General features: G+C 51.7%; 1 protein-coding gene across 1 annotated transcript in view; it reads right to left on the bottom strand.

Annotated features, from left to right (window-relative positions):
* Positions 1-21,793, bottom strand: part of LOC138249657 (zinc finger protein 135-like) — a 37,188-nt gene extending 15,395 nt beyond the window's left edge. Inside the window, exon 1 of the mRNA XM_069203617.1 lies at positions 21,489-21,793. The gene's annotated coding sequence lies outside the window, so the exon portion shown is untranslated. The remainder of the gene's footprint in view (positions 1-21,488) is intronic.
* Between the last annotated feature and the right edge of the window lie 511 nt (positions 21,794-22,304).

Raw genomic sequence — 22,304 nt, 5'->3', positions numbered from 1 at the left:
TCACCATAGGCTAGAATGGGCCTGGGGGCAACAAAACCATATACTAAAATAGTGGAATTTGAAAGTCGGTTCCCCACCTAGGCAACAGTAGTATGTTGAGGGGAACTGGGGGTGTAAGAAAACATAAAAGGTAAGTAAAATACCCCACCCCAGAGCCAAGGAAAACAGGAGTAAAGTACAGCAACTTTCCTCAGAACACACTAGGAGTCATGGTAAAGGTTTATGCAAAAACCAAGCAAGACTGCAAGACACCAACGATGGATTCCAAGACCTGTGGAGAGCGGAGACCAAGTCAAAGAACAGATGAAGAGTCCAGGAAGAACAGGAGCCCCTGCTAACCCAGATGAAAGTGCAAAAGTGGATTCTCTGGTTGGAAGAAAAAGTCAGAAATGCACCAAAGACGACAGCTGCGGGTTCCTGCTTGGTGCAAGAGATGTCCCACATCAAGTCGTTGGATGCAGGCTGGTTTTCATCGTCAGGTTCCGCCAACAAGCCTTGGCTCACGCAAATGTAGCGGTTGGCGGGAAAAGGTTCTACCTGAGCCCAGGAGGGACCTGGGGGACTCAACTTAGACTGAGGAGACAGAGGGGACTCTCAGCACTAGGGAGCCCTCAGAAGACCAGGTTGCACCCACAGGAGTCCCAGGACACGGGGACAAAGGAGTTGCAAGTCGCGGTCGTCTCAGCACTACACAAAGGGGTCCCACGCTGCTGGAGAACAACTCAGGGAGCCGAGAGCCACAGGATAGAGTGCTGGGGACCTCAGCTATGCTGTGCACAAAGGATTTCTGGAAGAAGCGCACTGAAGCCCTAGGAGCTGCAAAACATGCGGTGCACAGGGGTACCATCTGGCTCAAGGAGGCAAGCTCTTACCTCCACCAAATTGAGACAGCTAGACCTTTGGACAGTCAGGATCACTTCGGTCCACCACCTGTGTTCCAGGGATCACGCTTGTCGACAGGAGAGGAGTCCCAGAGTACCGGTTACAGCTGCAGAGAGGTGCCTGCTAAAGCAGGGAAGTGACTGTCATTCCACAGTAGATTCCTTTGGTTCTTCTGGTGCAGGATGAAGACAGGCAGTCCTCGGAGTGTGCACAACCTGTAAATTGTTGCAGTTGCTGGCAGGAGCTGAAGATACAGAGTTGCAGAAGCCTTCTTGGATACTTTGTTGCAGTTGTAGAGTTGCTGGAGCCGTTCTGCTGTTGATCTAACGGTAGAAGGATGCAGAGGATCCCCTGCTGGAGTCTTGCAATCCGAACCCGAGGAAACACCCACAGGAGAGACCCTAAATAGCCCTCACAGTGGGATTGGTCACCTAACCAGGTATGACCTATCAGGAGGGGTTTCTAATGTCACCTGCTGGCACTGGCCACTCAGATAATCCTAGAGTTCCCTGACCATCCTGAAAACAAGATGGCAGAACCCAGGGACACTCTGGAGGAGCTCTGGGCACCACCCTTGGGGTGGTGATGGACAGGGGAGTGGTCATAACTAACCAGCTGAAAGCAGTGTTTCCCCATATGGGAGCCCAAGATCAACATAGAACTCTCACTATGTGCTTGCCTTTCGGAATGGTTCCCACAGTGGGCGAATGCACCCCAGGGGGCAGAGTCTTTGCTGAAATTTACACTACCACGCATGGTGCCCCAACACTCGCCAACTTACCGGAAGTGTTAAAACAAATTCAAAATAAGGAAGGGGATGCTTCAGCCCTAGATTTGGGGATGAAACTGATGCATAGCTTCAACATAGTCTCCTCAATAATACTCGGTAACATTAAAGGGGTAGTCGTAGCGTTGGCTTTTCGCCAGTGGCACCCGGAGATTCCACAGTTGAACAGGAGCATCAGCTAGCAAAAATTACTAAGAAACTGTTGGAAATGGCCTTTCTGCAGGGTCACCCTCAAACTTTTTGCCTTCCTCCTTCTCTTTTTCTGATCTCATTTTTGCTGGCTTTAAGACTCTGCGCACTTTACCACTGCTAATCAGTGCTAAAGAGCATATGCTCTCTCCTTAAGGCGCCCTCTCACCTCACGGACCACTTTTTCCTGTTGTGCACACCAGTCCACTCCCTGATGCCATATTGTGACCGAGGGAGTGGTCTCGGCCTTCCAGTTCGCTGCAATGTCCCATTTAGCCACCAAACAGGCCATCCCCACAAATGCTCTCTGGGCTCTGCTGGACCCCACCCTGACAAGGACCACCAAGAGAGCCAGCAAGGGAGCTGTGTCAATCTCCCCCTGTATAACTCTCGAGATTTCCACCAGTACCGCTCTCCAATAAATGGCTATCTGGCTGCCCTGGGGCTTGCACAACGAGGACAATCCGCTCGGGGCTGCAGACCCGCTTTACACATCTGGTCAGGCGTGAGGTATGCAGTGTGAAGGAAGTATATCTGCACCACTCAGAGTCTGGAGGCCGTAGTTAGGGACCGTGGGGCCATCAACGCCTCCCTCCAGTCTCCCTCATCCATCGGTCCCACTCATTGCTCCCATCGTTCTCAGAGTTTGTCAGGCACCTGGGTGGTGTTACTAATCAGTTAACGGTAAATGGTAAATGCGTGACACCCCCCCCACCCCACCTAGTGCGCCCATCATAACCTTGGCCTCCATGGGGTTGAATTCGGGGAGTTCTGTCCCTGTCTAAATGTGAGCCTGCAACACATGTCTAAGCTGTAGGAACTTGTGGAATTGGGACTTATGTAGTTCAAAGCGCTCCTGAAGCTCCTGAAATGATCGCATGTGGGAGCCCGTCCAGACGTCCCCCAGCTGGGAGATGTCTATGAGCTCCCATTTATTGAACCCACCTAGCGTGGAGACCTCCCCAAGCCACCGCCCCTGCCACAATGGAGTCTGCTGGGTAAGGCGACACCACCACCCTATTTTCCGCTGTGCGGTATTCCACCCCACCAACACCCGAGTCACCTCCGGAATACTTTGCAGAAGGGGGTCTCCGTACAGCCTCCCGAGCAATCCAGAGAAGCCCATCGTCAAAAGCTCCAGGTTGATACGCCGGGTCTGACCACCCCCCCGCCTCCCCCCCCAACCAGTCATGGATAACCAGTGGGTGCATGGCCAAGTGGTAGAAGTAGAGGTTGGACATTCCCAGCCCCCCCACATAAAAGTCCCCTTGACAGGTACGGAACGCCAATCGGGGGCGCAAATCATGCCACAAAAGCGCTATGCCCCCGCCTCCATCTCTTTAAACCACTTTCTAGGAATATGATGCAGAAAATTTTGAAGCATGTAAAGTAGCCGGGGAAGCACCATCATTTTATACAGCGCAATTTGGCCCAAAATGTTGAGGGGGAGCGATCGCCAAAGCTGGAGATCCTCCCTGATTATGCTGATCAACGGTTTTACATTGAGAGTCCATGCCAACTCTGGTAAGAGTGACACGTTGTAGGAGGCTGACCTGGCTTATAGTGGTACCAAGAGGTACTTACACCCTGTGCCAGGTCCAGTTATCCCTTATTAGTAGATTAGAGGGGTTCTAGCAGCTTAGGCTGAACTAGGAGAGATGCAAAGCTCCTACTATACCACTTAGCACTATAGCAAAAGAAACACAATACTCAGAGTTACTAACAATAAAGGTACTTTATTTTAGTGACAATATGCCAAAAGTATCTCAGAGGATATACTCGCTTAGGAGGTAAGTAAAATACACCAAATATATATACACAGACCAAAATCAGGTAAGTAATACACTTAGAAATATAGCACACACAATAGAATGCAATAGGAGACAATAGGCCTAAGGGCAACACAAAGCAAATACTCCAAAAGTGGAATGCGAACCACGAATGGACCCCAGGCCTAGTGTAGTTTGTAGAGGGTCGCTGGGACTGTTAGAAAACACTAAGGGTGTCCAAGATACCCCACCCCAAGACCCTGAAAAGCAGGAGTAAAGTTACCCTACTACCCCAGAAAGACAGTAAAGGGGATTCTGCAAAGACAACAACTGAAGGCAGCACGCTGAAGACGGATTCCTGGACCGGAGTACCTGTGGAAGAAGGGGACCAAGTCCAAAAGTCACAAAGGTGTCTGGGGGGGGGCAGGAGCCCACTAAACCCCAGATGAAGGTGCAAAAGGGCTGCCTGCGGGTGGAAGAAGTCAAAGATTCTGCAACAACGGGAGGTGCCAGGAACTTCTCCTTTGGTAAGAAGATGTCCCACAAAGCGCTGGAGGATGCAGAGTTGTTTCCACGCAGAAAGACCACAAACAAGCCTTGCTAGCTGCAAGAGTCGTGGTTGAGGATTTTGGGTGCTGCTGGGGACCAGGAAGGACCAGGATGTCGCCCCTTGGAGGAGGAGACAGTGGGGGCGTTCAGCTACTCAGAGAGCCCCAGCAGATGCAGGCAGCACCCGCAGAAGTACCGGAGCAGGGACTTAAAAGATCAGAGGACAGCGGTCGACTCAGAGAAACAAAGGAGGGTCCCACGACGTCGGAGTCCAACTCAACGAGCTGGGCAATGCAGGACAGAGTGCTGGGGACCCAGGCTAGGCTGTGCACAAAGGAAGCCTTGGAAAAGTGCACAGAAGCCGGAGCAGCTGCAGATCACGCAGAACACAGGCTACAGTGGCAGGCCTGTGTAAGAATTGTCTGAGCACCCTTTGGGTGGCAAAAGAAATGCTGCAGCCCATAGGGATCTCCAGGAACCCCAATACCCTGGGTACCTAGGTAATTATAAGGGTGTTCCAGTGTGCCAATGAGAATTGGTCAAATTAGTCACTAGCCTGTAGTGACAATTTTAAAAGCAGAGAGAGCATAAACACTGAGGTTCTGGTTAGCAGAGCCTCAGTGATACAGTTACGCACCACACAGGGAACACATATAGGCCACAAACGTATGAGCACTGGGGTCCTGGCAAGCAGGATCCCAGTGACACATATCAAACACACTGACAACATAGGGTTTTCACTATGAGCACTGGGCCCTGGCTAGCAGGATCCCAGTGAGACAGTAAAAACACCCTGACATACACTCACAAACAGGGCAAAAGTTGGGGTAACAAGGCTAGAAAGAGGCTACCTTCCTACACACGTGTATCCTAAGATATCAGAAGCTATTTCGACGGAGGATGATATCCTGCTGCCAGTCATAGATATCTCTACCCGGCCATAGCGGAACAAGAAGGGACTTACAAGGATTCATCAGTTGGCCCGGCGCTTCGGCAAAGAGTCCTAGGAGTTGCAGCACCCGCTGCCTGCTTCTAGCAGGGTTGGCCAGAAACACCAGTACATCATCCGCATACAGCGCAATGCGATTTTCCAATCCGGTGGGCCAGGCCCAACCATCCATCCATCAAGGGATCCTCCCTAATCAGCTCTGCCAATAGCTCCATCGCTAGGGCGAATAACAGCGGGGAAAGAGGGCAGCCTTGACGAGTTCCCCTCCGGATGGGGAACACATCTGACACCACTCCATTCACCTGCACTCACGCTGTAGGGCTAGAGTAGAGGAGCCCCACCAGGGCCTGAAACTGTGGGCCGAACCCTGCCCTCTCCAGCACCCCTCAGAGATAAGACCAGTTCACTGTGTCAAAGGCTCTCTCGAAATCCACGAGAAGGAGTGCCAGCGGCGGGGTCAGGAGGGTCCGATTAGCCAGCGCCACGTGCAGCTGTCTAATACAATGCCTTGTGCCCCTATTTGGCATGAAACCACATTGGTCTGGGTGCACCAGTGAGGGCAGCACTTTGTGTAGTCTAGCTGCGAGAACTGTAGAGAAAATCTTAACCTCAGTGTTGAGTAGTGAGATCGGCAGATACTCCGAACAATTCTGTGACGGTGGGTTCGACTTGGGGGATTACTACAATTGTTGCTTGATCAAGCTCTGGCGGAAAGCCCCCAGTCTTTTCTGCCTCCTCAAACAGGGCTAGCAGATGTGGGCGAGTACATCTCGAAATTTATGATAGAGCTCAGCCGGAAACCCGTCGGGCCAGGAGTTTTACCCGGCGCTAACTCGGCTATGGCGGCCCCAATCTCCTCTACACTCAGCGGCTCGTCCAGGTCCCATCTGTCAGCCATCAAAAGCTTAGGGAAGGACACTTCATATAGTAGCAGAGCGTTTTTCTCCGCCAACGGTCTGGGGCGTTCCTCATATAATCTATCATAATAGTCGGCGAAGCTCCGCGCTCTCTCATAAGGCGACCGGGATACCGCCCCGACTCAGTAACAATCTCCGGGATGATCCTCCTGGCCAGAGGACCAGTTACCAACCAGTGCAGCAGTTTGCCATTCTTATCTCCCCACCCGTACACTTGGGCCACAGACGCTCGCACATGTGCTTTGCTGTATCAAGAGTTGCATGCTTTATCTCCTGCCGGATGAGGAGGAGCTGCCTTGTAAGTACTTCATCGTCAGTCTCGGCAAGCCGACCCACCACCGCCTGGGCCTCCAACACTGACACCGCCTGACTACGTGCCCGTTCCTTGACACGAAGAAGGTGCTTTGCGTGCCCTCTCAAAGGGTAGCCTTGCAGGCAGCACAAAGAATACCCGGGGACCACACCGAGTCAAGGTTGGTAGAGAAGTACTCTGTTAGACGTTCGCCTATAGCCGGCACATACTGGTCACTCTGTAAGAACCACGCGTTAAGCCGCCACATCGGGTGGCGTCCTGCCTCAATGTCATCTAGTCGCAGCAAGAGCGGCGCTTGATCCAAGACCCCCATGCGGGATCATTTCCACCCCTGCAACCCGCGAGGCATCGAGGGGCGGAACAAGAAAGAGGTCTATCCTGGTGTGTGTGTGGTGTGTGTGCTGCCGATGTGTGGGTGTAGCACCGCAGCCGGGGATGCCAAGACCTCCAGACATCACAGAGACCCAGACCATCCACCCAGCTGCGCAGCCCGAGGCTCTGACGGACCGACTCAAGGACAGGGGCCCCATGATGTCCAGCTCTGGGTTTAGCACCGAATTGAAGTCTCCACCCAGAATAGTCAGTACCGGGGGAGGCCCTGCCACCACATCACAAAGGGTCATACGAAAGCTCTGCAATGCCCCCGGGGGGCACAGACACTAAGGAACAACCCAGAGACCACCACATAACAGCCCTGAGGGTCCAGGCGAGAGGTAGTCACCACCATAGTCAGTGAACGGTGCAATAGAATGGCCATCCCCCGTGAGCCCCTGGTAAAGCCTGCATGGTAAACTCTGTTGTATCCTCCTCTCAGCAGCACTGGGCATCGAGTGCCAAGCAGGTGAGTCTCCTGCAATAGGACCACAGATGGTGCAAAACGACAGAGGGTGCTGAACACCGCTGAGCGCTTAATTTTATCTAGGAGACCGTTAACATTCCAGGATAATACTCTTGTGGCAGTTCCTGACCTGGACAAAAGAACAAGAACAGTGCGTTGCCTGTGCCGCCCAACCCTTCCATCGTAACCTGTTAAGTCGACCCTGAAACAAAGAAAAACCTTGCATCAACCTTAGCACAAACCTGCTAAACATCACACGAACTCCCCCCAACTGCCCCCCTCCCCATACTTCCACCCCGGAAGCATCTGTTGCCCTAAACAATAGGAACAGACTGTCTACAGTGAACATGGAATGGTGGACCCCTCCATTTGAGTCGGAGATCTGCAATGTGGCCTGCTCTATCCTTGCGCACCTCCGCGAGGGGAACGCCCACTCGCACCTCCCCAAATACCCAAAGCTCCAGGAGTCAATGTCAAGAAAACAGGGGAGGTTGGCTCAAGCGCTCCCCCTCCACAGTTCGATTCGGCCTCTTCTACTCAGGGCCATCCGACACCGCCTCTCCACTATCGGGGGCCAAATCCTGTTGCACGTTCTCCGCTGAGACTCGATGGAGGTGGCTCCTCCCCCTCCCGCTTGGACCGTCCCCAGCAAATCACCCAGTGCTCGTCCGTGAGCCATTCCCATGCCGCCTCTGGCGAGTCAAAGAAGAAGGATTTTCCATCCATTATAACTTTCAGCCTCACAGGGAAGAGGAGCATGTACGACAGCTGCATAGCCTGCAATTTCTGCTTGACTCCTTCATACGAACGGCGGTGGGCCTGCACCTCACGGGTACAGTCCGGGAATACAAGGATCCTATGGTTGTCCCAGCGGAGGTCTGCCTGGGCTCTAGCCTCTTGAAGGACAGCATCTTGGTCTTTAAAGTTCAAGAAATGTGCTATCATCGGCCTCCTGGGACCACCCGGCGGCTTCCGCGGCGTCACAGCCCTATGGGCACACTCTATGGCAAACCACGGGGAAAGCCGCTGACCCATGAACGTATCCAACGCTCCAAAAAGTCAATCGAGGAACTTGCTTCCGCACCCTCCGGAAAGCCTACAAACCGTAAGTTATTACGTCTGGAGCGATTTTCTGCATCTTCAGCTCTACGGTGTAGCTCACCGATACGGGTCTGTAGTTGAGCAACCCTGATCTTAAGGTCCGCAATCTCATCCTCAGTCTGTGACACACGGTCTTCGACCTCCTTGATGCGACTCACCGCCTTTCGGAGGTCCTGGCTGAGGAGACCCACATCCTCTTTCACTTCGCCGACCTTGGTTTCTACCGCTAGCTGTGAGGCCTGGATCGCCTGCAGGATCACATTCACACCCCCGGCCTCCGTCTCAGTCTCCAGGATTCCCATTGCCCTAGAGGAGCCCTGTGTAGTAAACTCGTCTATGCGCTGCTGCAACAAAGGCGGCTGCTTGCCTGCTTTGTCTCTTCCCATCTCAACCGAGGGTTTGGGGCAGCACCACGCCGGCTGGACTCTCCTCGTCAACGTGGTCCCAAGAGAGCTCTGATTCACGCCCCCAACAGCACCTTCCAATCTCCTAGGATATCGCCAGGCAGGCAGACAAAATATAGCACCTCACCCCCGGGGGCGTCAACACAGCCCAGCGCACCGGCCCTGCCGCCGTCCTCCGCAGCACAGGCGAACTCACTCGCCCCTTCAGGCTCGACGGCCGGCCTCCAATCCAGAGGCCGATCCCAAAGCATTCCGCCTCACACCGCTCCCCTCCAAGATCTTTACAGCGGCACCAGGAGCTCTCCCAGGGACGCCAACTGTGCGCAACCCCCAATCACACTTTCGTAAGGAGGGGGGGGGGGGGGGGGGGGGGGGGAGAAGGGTCCCGGATCACCTCCAGACATCCTTGAATGCACCCTACCAGGCATTCCGTCGCGCTGGTCTCTCACTGCCAGCCCCCCACTGACCAATCTTCGCCTCCTCAGGGCCCTTCCTGGCCCCACGCCCTTTTGCCGCCTCCCAGGAGGTCCACAACCGCTTCAGGTGTTCGTCAGGCACACCTAGGGCCCTCGCCACCGCAGGGCCCCGCCTCCATATCCACCACCGCTGCTGCAAAGGCTCCTCCCGCCGAACCAACCACTCCTCGGGCCCAGGCCACTCCTCCTTGCGCAGAGGCCCTCACCTCCGAATCCACCACGTGAGGCACGGCAGGTCGGGGGGGCCCCCCAGTTTTTCCTCCAGTCCCGTAAACTGCAGGGGAGGGCACCAGCAGGATCCAGAGCCAGGTGTGGGAGCGTCCAATTTTCCTCTCCGGTCCATGCCCCGTCCCCTCCGGTCACTCGGATCCCACGCCACGGCCTGGGGGGGCCCAGCCACCGGGTCTCCTGTCCGCCCAGCGTTGTTCACCTGCTCTCCTGGAGGGGCCGCCCCGGCTCCAGGCACCTGTAGGAAAGTACCATCTTGCCTGGCATGTTACCCCCATTTTTCACTGTATATATGTTGTTTTAGTTGTATGTGTCACTGGGACCCTGCCAGCCAGGGCCCCAGTGCTCATAAGTGTGCCTGAATGTGTTACCTGTGTTATGACTAACTGTCTCACTGAGGCTCTGCTATCCAGAACCTCAGTGGTTATGCTCTCTCATTTCTTTCCAAATTGTCACTAACAGGCTAGTGACCAATTTCACCAATTTACATTGGCATACTGGAACACCCTTAAAATTCCCTAGTATATGGTACTGAGGTACCCAGGGTATTGGGGTTCCAGGAGATCCCTATGGGCTGCAGCATTTCTTTTGCCACCCATAGGGAGCTCTGGCAATTATTACACAGGCCTGCCACTGCAGCCTGAGTGAAATAACATCCACGTTATTTCACAGCCATTTACCACTGCACTTAAGTAACTTATAAGTCACCTATATGTCTAACCTTTACCTGGTAAAGGTTAGGTGCAAAGTTACTTAGTGTGTGGGCACCCTGGCACTAGCCAAGGTGCCCCCACATAGTTCAGGGCAAATTCCCCGGACTTTGTGAGTGCGGGGACACCATTACACGTGTGCACTACACATAGGCCACTACCTATGTGTAGTTTCACAATGGTAACTCCGAATATGGCCATGTAACATGTCTAAGATCATGGAATTGCCCCCTCTATGCCATCCTGGCATAATTGGCACAATCCCATGATCCCACGGGTCTGTAGCACAGACCCGGGTACTGCCAAACTGCCTTTTCAGGGGTTTCACTGCAGCTGCTGCTGCTGCCAACCCCTCAGACAGGTTTCTGCCCTACTGGGGTCCAGCCAGGCTTGGTCCAGGAAGGCAGAACAAAGGACTTCCTCAGAGAGAGGGTGTTACACCCTCTCCCTTTGGAAAAAGGTGTTAAGGCAGGGGAGGAGTAGCCTCCCCCAGCCTCTGGAAATGCTTTCATGGGCAAAGATGGTGCCCATTTCTGCATGAGCCAGTCTACACCGGTTCAGGGACCCCTCAGCCCTGCTCTGGCGCGAAACTGGACAAAGGAAAGGGGAGTGACCACTCCCCTGACCTGCACCTCCCCTGGGAGGTGCCCAGAGCTCCTCCAGTGTGCTCCAGACCTCTGCCATCTTGGAAACAGAGGTGCTGCTGGCACACTGGACTGCTCTGAGTGGCCAGGGCCAGCAGGTGACGTCAGAGACTCCTTCTGATAGGCTCCTTCAGGTGTTGCTAGCCTATCCTCTCTCCTAAGTAGCCAAACCATCTTTTCTGGCTATTTAGGGTCTCTGCTTTGGGGAATTCCTTAGATAACGAATGCAAGAGCTCATCAGAGTTCCTCTGCATCTCTCTCTTCACCTTCTGCCAAGGAATCGACTGCTGACTGCGCTGGAAGCCTGCAAAACTGCAACAAAGTAGCGAAGACGACTACTGCAACTCTGTAACGCTGATCCTGCCGCCTTCTCGACTGTTTTCCTGGTGGTGCATGCTGTGGGGGTAGTCTGCCTCCTCTCTGCACTAGAAGCTCTGAAGAAATCTCCTGTGGGTCGACGGAATCGTCCCCCTGCTACCGCAGGCACCAAAGAACTGCATCACCGGTCCCCTGGGTCTCCTCTCAGCACGACGAGCGAGGTCCCTTGAATCCAGCAACTCTGTCCAAGTGACTCCCACAGTCCAGTGACTCTTTAGTCCAAGTTTGGTGGAGGTAAGTCCTTGCCTCCCCACGCCAGACTGCATTGCTGGGAACCGCGTCTTTTGCAGCTACTCCGGCCTCTGTGCACTTCCGGTGGAAATCCTTTGTGCACAGCCAAGCCTGGGTCCACGGCACTCTAACCTGCATTGCACGACCTCCTGAGTTGTCCTCCAGCGGCATGGGACTCCTTTGTGCAACTTCGGGTGAGCACCGTTTCACTCCTCTTCGTAGTGCCTGTTCCGGCACTTCTGCGGGTGCTGCCTGCTTCTGAGAGGGCTCCTTGTTTTGCTGGGCGCCCCCTCTGTCCCCTGACGCAATTGGCGACATCCTGGTCCCTCCGGGGCCACAGCAGCATCCAAAAACCCTAACCGCACGATTTGCAGCTAGCAAGGCTTGTTTGCGGTCTTTCTTCAGGAAAACACTTCTGCACGACTCTTCGCGACGTGGGACATCCATCCTCCAAAGGGGAAGTTTCTAGCCTTGTCGTTCCTGCAGAATCCTCAGCTTCTACTGTCCAGTAGCAGCTTCTTTGCACCCACAGCTGGCATTTCCTGGGCATCTGCCCACTCTCAACTTGATCGTGACTTTTGGACTTGGTCCCCTTGTTCCACAGGTACTCTAGTCTGGAAATCCATCGTTGTTGCATTGCTGGTGTTGGTCTTTTCTGCAGAATTCCCCTATCACGACTTCTGTGCTCTTTGGGGAACTTCAGTGCACTTTGCACTCACTTTTCAGGGTCTTGGGGTGGGCTATTTTTCTAACCCTCGCTGTTTTCTTACAGTCCCAGCGACCCTCTACAAAGTCACATAGGTTTGGGGTCCATTCGTGGTTCGCATTCCACTTTTGGAGTATATGGTTTGTGTTGCCCCTATCCCTATGTGTCCCCATTGCATCCTATTGTAACTATACATTGTTTGCACTGTTTTCTAAGACTATACTGCATATTTTTGGTATTGTGTACATATATCTTGTGTATATTTGCTATCCTCATAGTGAGGGTACTCACTGAGATACTTTGGCATATTGTCATAAAAATAAAGTACCTTTATTTTTAGTATATCTGTGTATTGTGTTTTCTTATGATATTGTGCAAGTGACACTAGTGGTACTGTAGGAGTTTCACTCGTCTCCTAGTTCAGCCTAAGCTGCTCTGCTAAGCTACCATTATCTATCAGCCCAAGCTGCTAGACACCCTATACACTAATAAGGAATACCTGGGCCTGGTGCAAGGTGTAAGTACCCCTTGGTACTCACTACAAGCCAGTCCAGCCTCCTACAGCACCCCTCCTAGAACCTCGCCACACTCCTCGGCCCGAGGCCTCGCCGCGGCCCGTTCCACCCACGAGGCCGCTTCCATGCCCAGAAGACCGGCCTCAGGGCCTATCCTTCGCCCCGTCTTCTGGCCCATATTCGGGCCCCCCACTTCTCCTTCGCCTCCGCAATCTCTGGTGGCCCACTGGCAGGTAGGGGGGCACCAGGACAGCAGGCCCCGTACCGGCGGATGACAGAGGGGTCCGGAGCACTCCTATAGTGCGACCGCCATCTTGACGCCAGTGACCACACCCGCAGGTCATATTACTCATTCATGGGAGGCTGTTTGGTACATAGCAGTGGGCCATTCATCATGGGAGGGGGTCGTGCTTGAACGCCAGTGTTGCAGGATACACAACTTAGCTGTAGGCAGTGCAGTGTGCAATAGGTGGGTTTGCAGCCTAGAGAGGCACCGAACCTCATTGGTGTCATGCAGAATGATCAGGTGTCGGGGAAAAGAGGGTGGAAGCGGAAACCTCGTGCATTGTGTTCCCCACCGCGTCCCAGTGGGGTTGGATGTTTGGACAATCACACAGTATGTGGGGCAGGTCGCAGTGCGGGTGGGGGAACACCAGCAGTTTGCATTGGGTAGGAGTCCTGCAGCTCTAAGTTTCTGGGGTGTCCAATACCATTCATGTAGGGTCTTAAATATATGCAGAATTTCATCCTAGCCTCTCAAGTGCCCCGGTCTCGCACTTCCAATAGATCAGTCCAGTCTTCCATCTCATAGTCCATCTGTAGTCTCGCCTGCCATTTAGTTCGAAGACTGGTTAAGAGGGGAGGGAGAATAAATGTCAGTTCAACAGGTTATGAATGCCTGACATTACTCCCCGGGAGGTGCCCCAGGACCCGAGGTAGAAAAGCATAAGAGAGTGTTGGAGTGCCCACGGGCTAGTCCCCATACGGTGATTTAGGGAGTGTTGGAGCTGCAGGTAGCGCCATGCCTGATGTCGTGAGAGGCCAAATTCGTCCTGTAGAGTCATAAATGACTTAAGGCCCCAATCAGTCAAGAGCTGATCAATATGTAAAGTGCCCTTCGATCGCCACTTCCCGATCGCCGTCTTCCCCCCGAATACCAAACCGGCATTACCCCAGATAGGCGCATGTTTGTGAATCTGGGGATCTACTGCTAACAGATGGTGAGCCTGATGCCAGGAATTCAACATGGCTTTCACCATTGGGCTACGAGGTTGAAGCAAAGTATTCAATGTGCAGTAAAGCAAGCTGAGTCCCTGGGGGCTCTTTAACAGTGTGTGTTCAGTCAGTACCCACATCAGTGGGTCTGATGTGCCAGGAATCATATAAGCAAGTTGGGAATAGGTGCACTGCCAATGCATAGTGCTCCACAGAGGGTAGACCTAGTCCGCCGCACTCCCAACGAGCAATGAGTGTAGCTTTGGATAACCGCTGTCTCATTGACCCCCAGACAAAGATGGGTAAGCAACTGTCCACTGTTCGGAGCATAAGGAGGGAGACCTGGAGTGGCAACATTCCAAGGACATAGGTATACTGTGGCAAGGTCACCATACGGACCGCCTGTACCCTCCCCCACAGGGACAGACCCAGGTGGGAGCACTTTTCAAAGTCCGGCTTCGTACGGGTAAGCAACAGTTCCAGGTTGTCTGCCAACATCTGGTCCAGGCCTCTATTAATATAGAGCACCAGATACTTAAGACGTGACTGTTTCCAGTGAAACAGCAGATCCACTATTACAGTACATGTGGTCACTGGGGACAAAGGGAACGCTTCGCTTTTAGCCCAATTAATTTTATAGCCCACAACTGTGGGATATAAGCTACCAGGGGTGCGACAGCCAGGTGGAATAGCAATGGCAACAGTGGGTATCCTTGTTGGGTGCCATTTTTAATGGGAAATTAGTCTGAAAGGAATCCCCAGCAATTGACCTGAGCTGTGGGGGTATCGTATAGCCAACGGACCTCGTTTATGAACCCAGCCCAAAGCGTTTCAGGGTCTCAAAGAGGTACCACCACTCTATCCGGTTGAATGCTTTTTCATCATCCAGGGAGAGGGCCAGGGCCTCGTCCAATAGACCCTTGGCTGCCCAGAGGATGTGTGCAAAGGTTCGAAGATGATCTCTGGAGGACCGTCTGGACACAAATCCTACCTGGGTGTGATGAATAAGGGACAGAATAAGTTTCTGAAGTCGGGCCGCCAAGCTCCCTGCCAGAAACTTAGTATCTCCATTAAGGAGGAAGATAGGGCAGAAGCTACCGCAGAGTAGGGGGTCCTTTCCCTGTTTCAGTAGAACCACTGTAGATGCCCTGTTTAGAGATGGGGCTCAAAGAATCAGTGTGTTCCGCTCCTTGAAAGGCCTCGTAGAGTAACCCTTCTGTTTTTGCTCCCAGCCATTTGTAGAATTCTGCCGGGAATCCATCTTCACCCGGGGCTTTGTGGTAAGAGAGTTTGGAACTCACCTGCATTATCTCCTGTTTGCTTATTTCCCCCTCCAGCAAGCCTCTACCCTTGTCGGTAAGACTGGGTATGCAAGCATTCTCGAAGAACGCGACAAGTCAGATTCGGTCCTCCACTATCTCAGGGGAGTATAGGTTCCTGTAGAAGTGCCCGAATTCACAGGGTATAGCTTGGGGATGGGCGAGTATCGTGCCATCTGGGGTCTGTATGGCCGGGATAGCAATCGCTGCTTCCTGCTGGCGTAATTGGGCTGCCAAGAGGTGGCCTGCCTTTTCCTCTTGCTCATAGTGTCTCCCTTTCATATGATGCAGTGCATACTCTGCCTGGGAAGTGTAAAGGGTATTGAGTTCCATTCTGGCCCGTTCAAGGGAGCAGCGTATAAGGGGAGAGGGAGGTTGCAGTATATTCATGTTGCTATGGACTCCTCCAGGGTCCTTTGACAAGAATGTCTTTGGGTATTGGCAATAGCAGCGTCTCTCATTGGCTCTCCTCTTATTGTCACCTTTGCAGCCACCCACAAATCCTGAGGGGAGGATATCGATCCTTTGTTATTGGCCAGATAGGTGAAGATATGGGAGCGTAGCTGGTCCTTACCCTGTGGCATGCGGTACCGTGAAGGGTTCAATCACCATGGTTTGCGCCCCGGGGAGGCAAGCCCCAGGTCCAGTGTGAGTAGGACCGGGGAGTGGTCCGATAAAGCGGCCGTTAGGATCTGGGACTCCCTGACCAAGGCGACCAGTCTGTGTGTGGCAAGAAAATAGCCCAACTTGGATTGAGTTCCGTGGACCGGGAATAGGAAGGTATACTCCCCGTCAGTTGGGTGTGAGAGGCATCAGTGATCTACCAGACCGTGGTCCAATAACATGTCTCCCAACAGCACTCTGTCTGCATTGTTACCAATGTCTAACCTTCCCGTGCGATCAAGAACAGCATCATGGGCCAAATTCCAGTCCCTGCCCGGTAGATACTGAGAGGCTCCAATTTCTGCTAGGAGATGATTGAGAAGGAGAAAGAAGAGACGTTTGGAGCCCGTTGGGGCATAGATGGGGCCAATACAAATCATGCGATACCCGAGTCTGAGTTTGGTAAGGACATAGCCGTCTTCCGGACCGGACCAGGTATTGAAGATTTTGAATAGTAATGATCTGCAGAACAGGATTGCAACCCCACATTTCCAGGCTGGGCCTGAACCCACCCCACTTGTGATGGTGGGCTGCTGCTATAAAGCACCCGGCCCACCCAGTCGCGGCACAGCTTTTCCGATTCCAGAGGGGAGAGATGCGTTTCCTGTAAGAGGGCAATGTCTGCTGTTTTGGACTGTAAATAGAACAAAACTTTCTTTCTTTTGGTGTAGTGTGTGAGGCCATTAACATTCCAGGATATGAGCTTCAATGAGAGGGTGTATCCAGTCCCGTAGTGGGTCTTCGTGACATAGGAAATGGAGTAGCTTCTACAGGTACTATTACTATGGGGCGCGGAGTGGAGGCAGTGTCACCAGAAATCCTTATGGGGAGGAGGGGGATGGGAAGGGAGAGGATGGTAGTCCCTCGGTCGTGTAGAAGAAAAAAAGAAAGAGAAGAACAAAAGAGAAGAAAGAAAAAGAAAGAGGAAAAAGAGAGAAAGAGAGAAAAAGAAAGAAAGAAAAAAAAAGAGAAAGAAAGAGGGGGGTGTCGGGAGATAAAAGGAGAGAGAGTGAAGGACAGGGAAGAGGAGGTGTTCTGAAGCTGGTTCGAGTCTGAGGGAATATATACCTCGTAAGAACCAGAGACTGTTAATCTGCAGGTCTAGTCTGCGAGCCTGGTGCGCCCTGGGGGCGGGGGAAGGGGAGCCAGCAAAGAAAGCAATCTGGGAGGATCAAAAGTAGTATTGAGAGGGGGCTGGAAAAAGGGGGGAGGCACAGCGTAGGTGTAGCAGATAGAACCCGGGGGAGGATAGAAACAGTCACACATGTCCAGCAAGAAGGAGGAGGGGTGCGCTAGAGAGGGGATTCAAGATTGCCAGGACCGCAGTAAGACCCCTGAGTCGCTTAAGGAAAGAAGTGCTGTATAGATGTGATGGGCGAGCCTCCCTATCTCCCGATCCATGAGGCCTGTGACAGAGGTGTCGTGGGGGTACCCCGGTGACACTCGTCAATGGCATGTTATGGGCAAAGCGAGTCAGAGGCATGTGTCAGGTGTAAAGAGTATAGATACCATTCATCCCTTGGCCGCTCCCCTGGACCTGAGGGGGTACATGGCGCTATCGGGGGCTGGAAGGCTCTCCTCTACTGGATGAGCATAAAAGAGCATCCATCATCATTTGCTGTCTGGCGTCCCCTGGTGGCCATGGAAAGTATTCACTTATGTACACGGGAGTCAAGATGAGCTCAAACCGGCGGGCCAAGCTGACCGAGATATATGCAGGAGTGAAGGAGTTGAGATGAGGATGTGTGGTGGCGCATAGAAAAGGAGAGTGGGCAATAATGGGTGAAAATGGGAAAAGGAAGGGGGGGGAAGGTTGTGTCCGCAAAGGGAGTCATTGTGTCTTAGTGGTAGAGGACAGAAAGGTTTTTGGTGGAACTGTAGATGAACTGTATAACCCTTTCTCCAGAAGCTTATTTATGGCCCAAGCTGTGGGCTCCTTATATTTCTCAAACCAGAAGAGCTTTTTGCAGAAGCCTGTGCAAACAGAAAAACACTTAATTAAATAAAATGAAATGTTGTACAGCCTTAAATTCACTGGAAACAAACACAGAGTTGCATTTCCTCTCCCCTCATCTTCAGCCAGCATTTGCATTGAGAAGGCTGTTTTTCAGTGAAATAGAATGCAGGCCTCTCTCACAACTCTGATTGGCTGTTGCCAACCAATCAGTGTGACGGTGTGTTTCACAAAACTGAAAAATGTGTTGGGATGACTGAGGAATGAGTAGGGCTGATGGATGAGATATGAGGAGTAGGAAAGATAGAAGATGGATGAGAATCAGGGATGAAGGATGAGAAGTAAGGATGATGGAAGATAAGTAGGGATGAGGGAAGAGAAGTAGGGATGATGGATGAGAAGCAGGGATGAGAAGTAGGGATGATGGAAGAGAAGTAAGGATGATGGATAAGAAGTAGGTGTGAGAAGCAGGGAAGATGGTTGAGAAGTAGGGATGATGTATGATGGATGACAAGTAGGGATGATGGATGAGAAGCAGGAATGAGAAGTAGGGATGATAAGTGAGGTATGAGGATGTCCTAAAATGGATGCTGCACAGAAGCATTAGGAGTGGTTATATCTCTTCGTGTGAACATATTTCATCCCGAAAATTGATTTTACAGACACCACCAGAGCTCAGGGCTGGGGGAACTTCTATTCTCATTTTAACACAGTAACATTTTATCATCCCTTGACTGTTCCTACATCTCTGATGCCACCTGAATGTTTTCTTTCACTTTCTTCTCCTTTCATCCCCAGACTTTGTATTGGCCTGTCAGCCACTCAACACTTTATGGCGTTTCATGTTATGCTGCACTTCCGCCAAAACTGGTTCCATACAAAAAAAATTAAAAACAGGAAATGGAAAAAAAATCATAATAATAGGTCTGGAGTATTTAGATATACAAGTACTTTGTTGTGACGGAGGCATGGTGTTTTACACCGATATAAGACACAAATGCAGGCACCCCCTTAGGCATACCGACAATACGCAGACATATGCACAGATGCACACAGTTAGACCACATGTATACACACTTCTGGAAACACATATGAAAGAATTAATGTGGGTATACGAAAAGATTAAATGGTTGTGGGATGGCTGAGGATGCATATGATGGTGTGTAAACGGCTATGAGGTTCAACAGCTGGGTGGATGGATGAATGATTTGTTACGGGTTGATGGATGAACACTTGGGTGTGGGTAAATGGATGTGTTTAGCAGAGTATGGGAGCATGGAACTGGGCAGATGGACGCACATTGTAGCAAGAGTGCTGGAAGCAGGAATAACAGTGGATGTTACTAGGAGTTAGGGTACATTAAACAGGAGAAAGAGCTGTAATAAATACCAGTAAATACAAGAACAGTGGAAAAGGTAAACCTCCAGTATGTGCAAGTACTGGTAGCTGTAGGTATGAATCAACAGAAGAGCAGGCATAAGTAGGGGATATTACAAGAGTGGCTGTAGGTAGAGGCAGGACTATGAGTATGCATAGATGAGTAGAAGCAATCACGAGCAGGCAGGAGTATGGAGTATTAGCAGTAGAACCCCCGGAATGTGCATATCAGTGCCAAACCCACTGGCAAGGTTCCAAAGCACCTTGTCTCTTAAGCTTAATTGTTACCATGTTGTACTCTTTTCTTCTACCTGGACAAAATACCACATACTTGAAACTGTTCCCTAATTTCTTGCCCAGTGTTCACAGCACCCTCGTGACTGTACCATGCTCCATATACTCTATGTAAATCGCACCAATGCCCTCTTGGATTATCTCAATGCTATGGAAATAATTAAAGAAAAAAATGAAATAAATAAGTAGGAGTATGATTACAAGTAAAAGTTGATGTAAAGGTAATTAGGAGTCCTATTACAAAAGCATAGTAGATGCATCTGGTTTACTGAGTGATAACCCTCATCTTCAACTCTGAAAACAGCAGTCTGTGCTTTTAGCTTACTGTTTGGAGAATCGCTCTCGGCAATCCTGATATTGTGCTGTATTAGTAAGTAGCCTGTGCTTTTTGTTCACTGTATCCCACATTAAGTAGCCTGTGCTTTTTGTTCACTGTATCCCACATTGGCAGAAATGATAACACTCACCTGCAACACAGAAAAGACGGTGGTGTTGTAAACAGCACAACACCCAAAAGGCAACCTCCTCAGGTAACAATCCAAGAGTAGAAATCCGGGCAAAGTCATTCAGGGTTACAATAAATGCTCTCTCCTCTGAAATACACTCATTACTCATCAGCTTCCATCATTCATACCACTGAGAAAGCTGAAATGATTCACAACTGTAAAATGTTAACATCTGCATTGTACCTTAGCTTGATCCTGAATGTGAGGGGTTCCACCAACGATATCGAAGTTGACTACTAACATACCATCAAGGAGTTATGAATAGTAAATGTATTCATCTCTATGTGTGCGTCCCTTGACTGAATTGTGGAGGCCATATACATGCAGGTCAATATCCCTAACCCTCGATATTGTGACATACAAACTAAGGCCCTGATTTATACTTTTTTTATGCTAAACTGCGCTAATGCAGTTTAGCTTCAAAAGTATAGCAGTGGCTAGCGCCATTCCAAGACGGAGACCGGGCATCTATTTATGGAATGGTGCAATCTGGCGTAAAGGGTGGGCTAACGTCATGGAGAATGACGTTAGCCGGGTGGGGGTGACGGTATGGGAGAAGGGGGTTTTTTGCACCAAAAAAATGACGTTAGTGTGGTTAGAGAAAAAAAAGATGACTCTAACCAGCCTAGCAGCATTTGTTGAGGCTAAACCTACCATACCAAGTGACTCCTTTATTAGAAAAGTCATGCCCACCACCCCAATGTCCAGCACAGGGGACAAAGGTGCCCTGGGCATGGTGACTGCACCCATTTCAGAGCCCCCAATGGCACTTAAAAAAAAAAAAAAAAAAATACTTACTTCTACTTACCTGGGATTGGGTCCCCCACTCTCCACTGTCTCTCTGGTGTGGGTGGGAGTGTTCTTGAGGCCTGGGGAGGGCACCTGTGGGCTCTTCCCATGGTGTCCCACCATGGAAGAGGGCCCACAGGTCTCCTAACGCCTGCCCTGGCGTTAAATAATGGCGGTAAGCAAGCTTAGTGCTATTATTTAGGCCCGCCTCCCTCCCTTGCACCATTTTTGCATGGGAGGATAAATAAGGCACTTGGGCTTCATTTTTGTCCAGGAATACCTACCTTGCATGTCATTGACGAAAGGTAGTTTTCTGTAGGCAAAAAATGACTTTATCTCCAATATTATGACAGGTCTGGTGTGAAAGTATAAGTATGGAGTTAGGTTTGCGCTGAAATAGCGTCAAAAAAATGGCGCTAATTCAGCGCAAACAGATTATATAGGCGTTAATGTGGAGGATACTTTGAAGGTGGCTCTTTTATATGTTTTTGTGTTTTATTTAGAGTAACTGACAACACCTCAAGCTTCCTCCAGCGAATGAATGACGAATGTTTCACTGAGCGGATATACATTAGAAATATATATTTTTTAATGTGATCCCATGCAGGTTTCTCAAAAGAGGATTGTATCAAAATCATAAGTTTAGAAAAGTCAATGAGTGATAAACAAAAAAAACAAATGGATCACCCATGATTTGGCTCCATGGGCCTCTTGGATGAAATGTAGTGCGGGTTATTCAGTCTATTTGTGAACATTGAAATACAAGGGGCGCGAGCGGCTCCTACCTGAGCAGTATCCAGCGGAGACATCTCCAGGGTCCTGCGTCCCGGGGGGCGCGGGAGGGAGCCGCCAGGGCTGCGCGGGCTGTGTTCACTTCATGCCTTGGGAGGGCGCGTGCAGCGCATCAGAGCGGCCAGATTCACGGACGGCGCTTCACCGAGAGGGGTCCTGGGGGGTGTCCGGGGGGTGAATGTGGGGTGCAAGGGAGGGGGCGTCGGCTCGGGGGCGCAGCGGTGTAGATACCTTCTGCCCCTCGGACTCTCCTCTGGGGGTGTCGGTCCGCGCCGGCGGCGCTGCTTGTGCTGCCGCTGCCCCCGCCGACCCGGAAGTTCCTCCCTTTGTCCTATACGACTGAGCTACGCGGAGTATTCTTCCGGGTAATCGATCACATGTCACATTCGGTGACCTCCCCTGGTTCGAGGAGCGCGGGCTGAGCTGCTGTGCTGCCCTCGCCGCCCCGGAAGTGCTGCCGCCGACCCGGAAGTGCCTCCCTTTGTCCTATACGACTGAGCTACGCGGAGTATTCTTCCGGGTAATCGATCACATGTCACATTCGGTGACCTCCCCTGGTTCGAGGAGCGCGGGCTGAGCTGCTGTGCTGCCCTCGCCGCCCCGGAAGTGCTGCCGCCGACCCGGAAGTGCCTCCCTTTGTCCTATACGACTGAGCTACGCGGAGTATTCTTCCGGGTAATCGATCACATGTCACATTCGGTGACCTCCCCTGGTTCGAGGAGCGCGGGCTGAGCTGCTGTGCTGCCCTCGCCGCCCCGGAAGTGCTGCCGCCGCCCCGGAAGTGCAGCTCTTTGACCCTGACAAGTACA

Source organism: Pleurodeles waltl, chromosome 8, assembly GCF_031143425.1.
Source record: "Pleurodeles waltl isolate 20211129_DDA chromosome 8, aPleWal1.hap1.20221129, whole genome shotgun sequence".
Taxonomy (NCBI): Eukaryota; Metazoa; Chordata; class Amphibia; order Caudata; family Salamandridae; genus Pleurodeles; species Pleurodeles waltl.
This window is presented reverse-complemented; position numbering and strand designations above follow the sequence as displayed.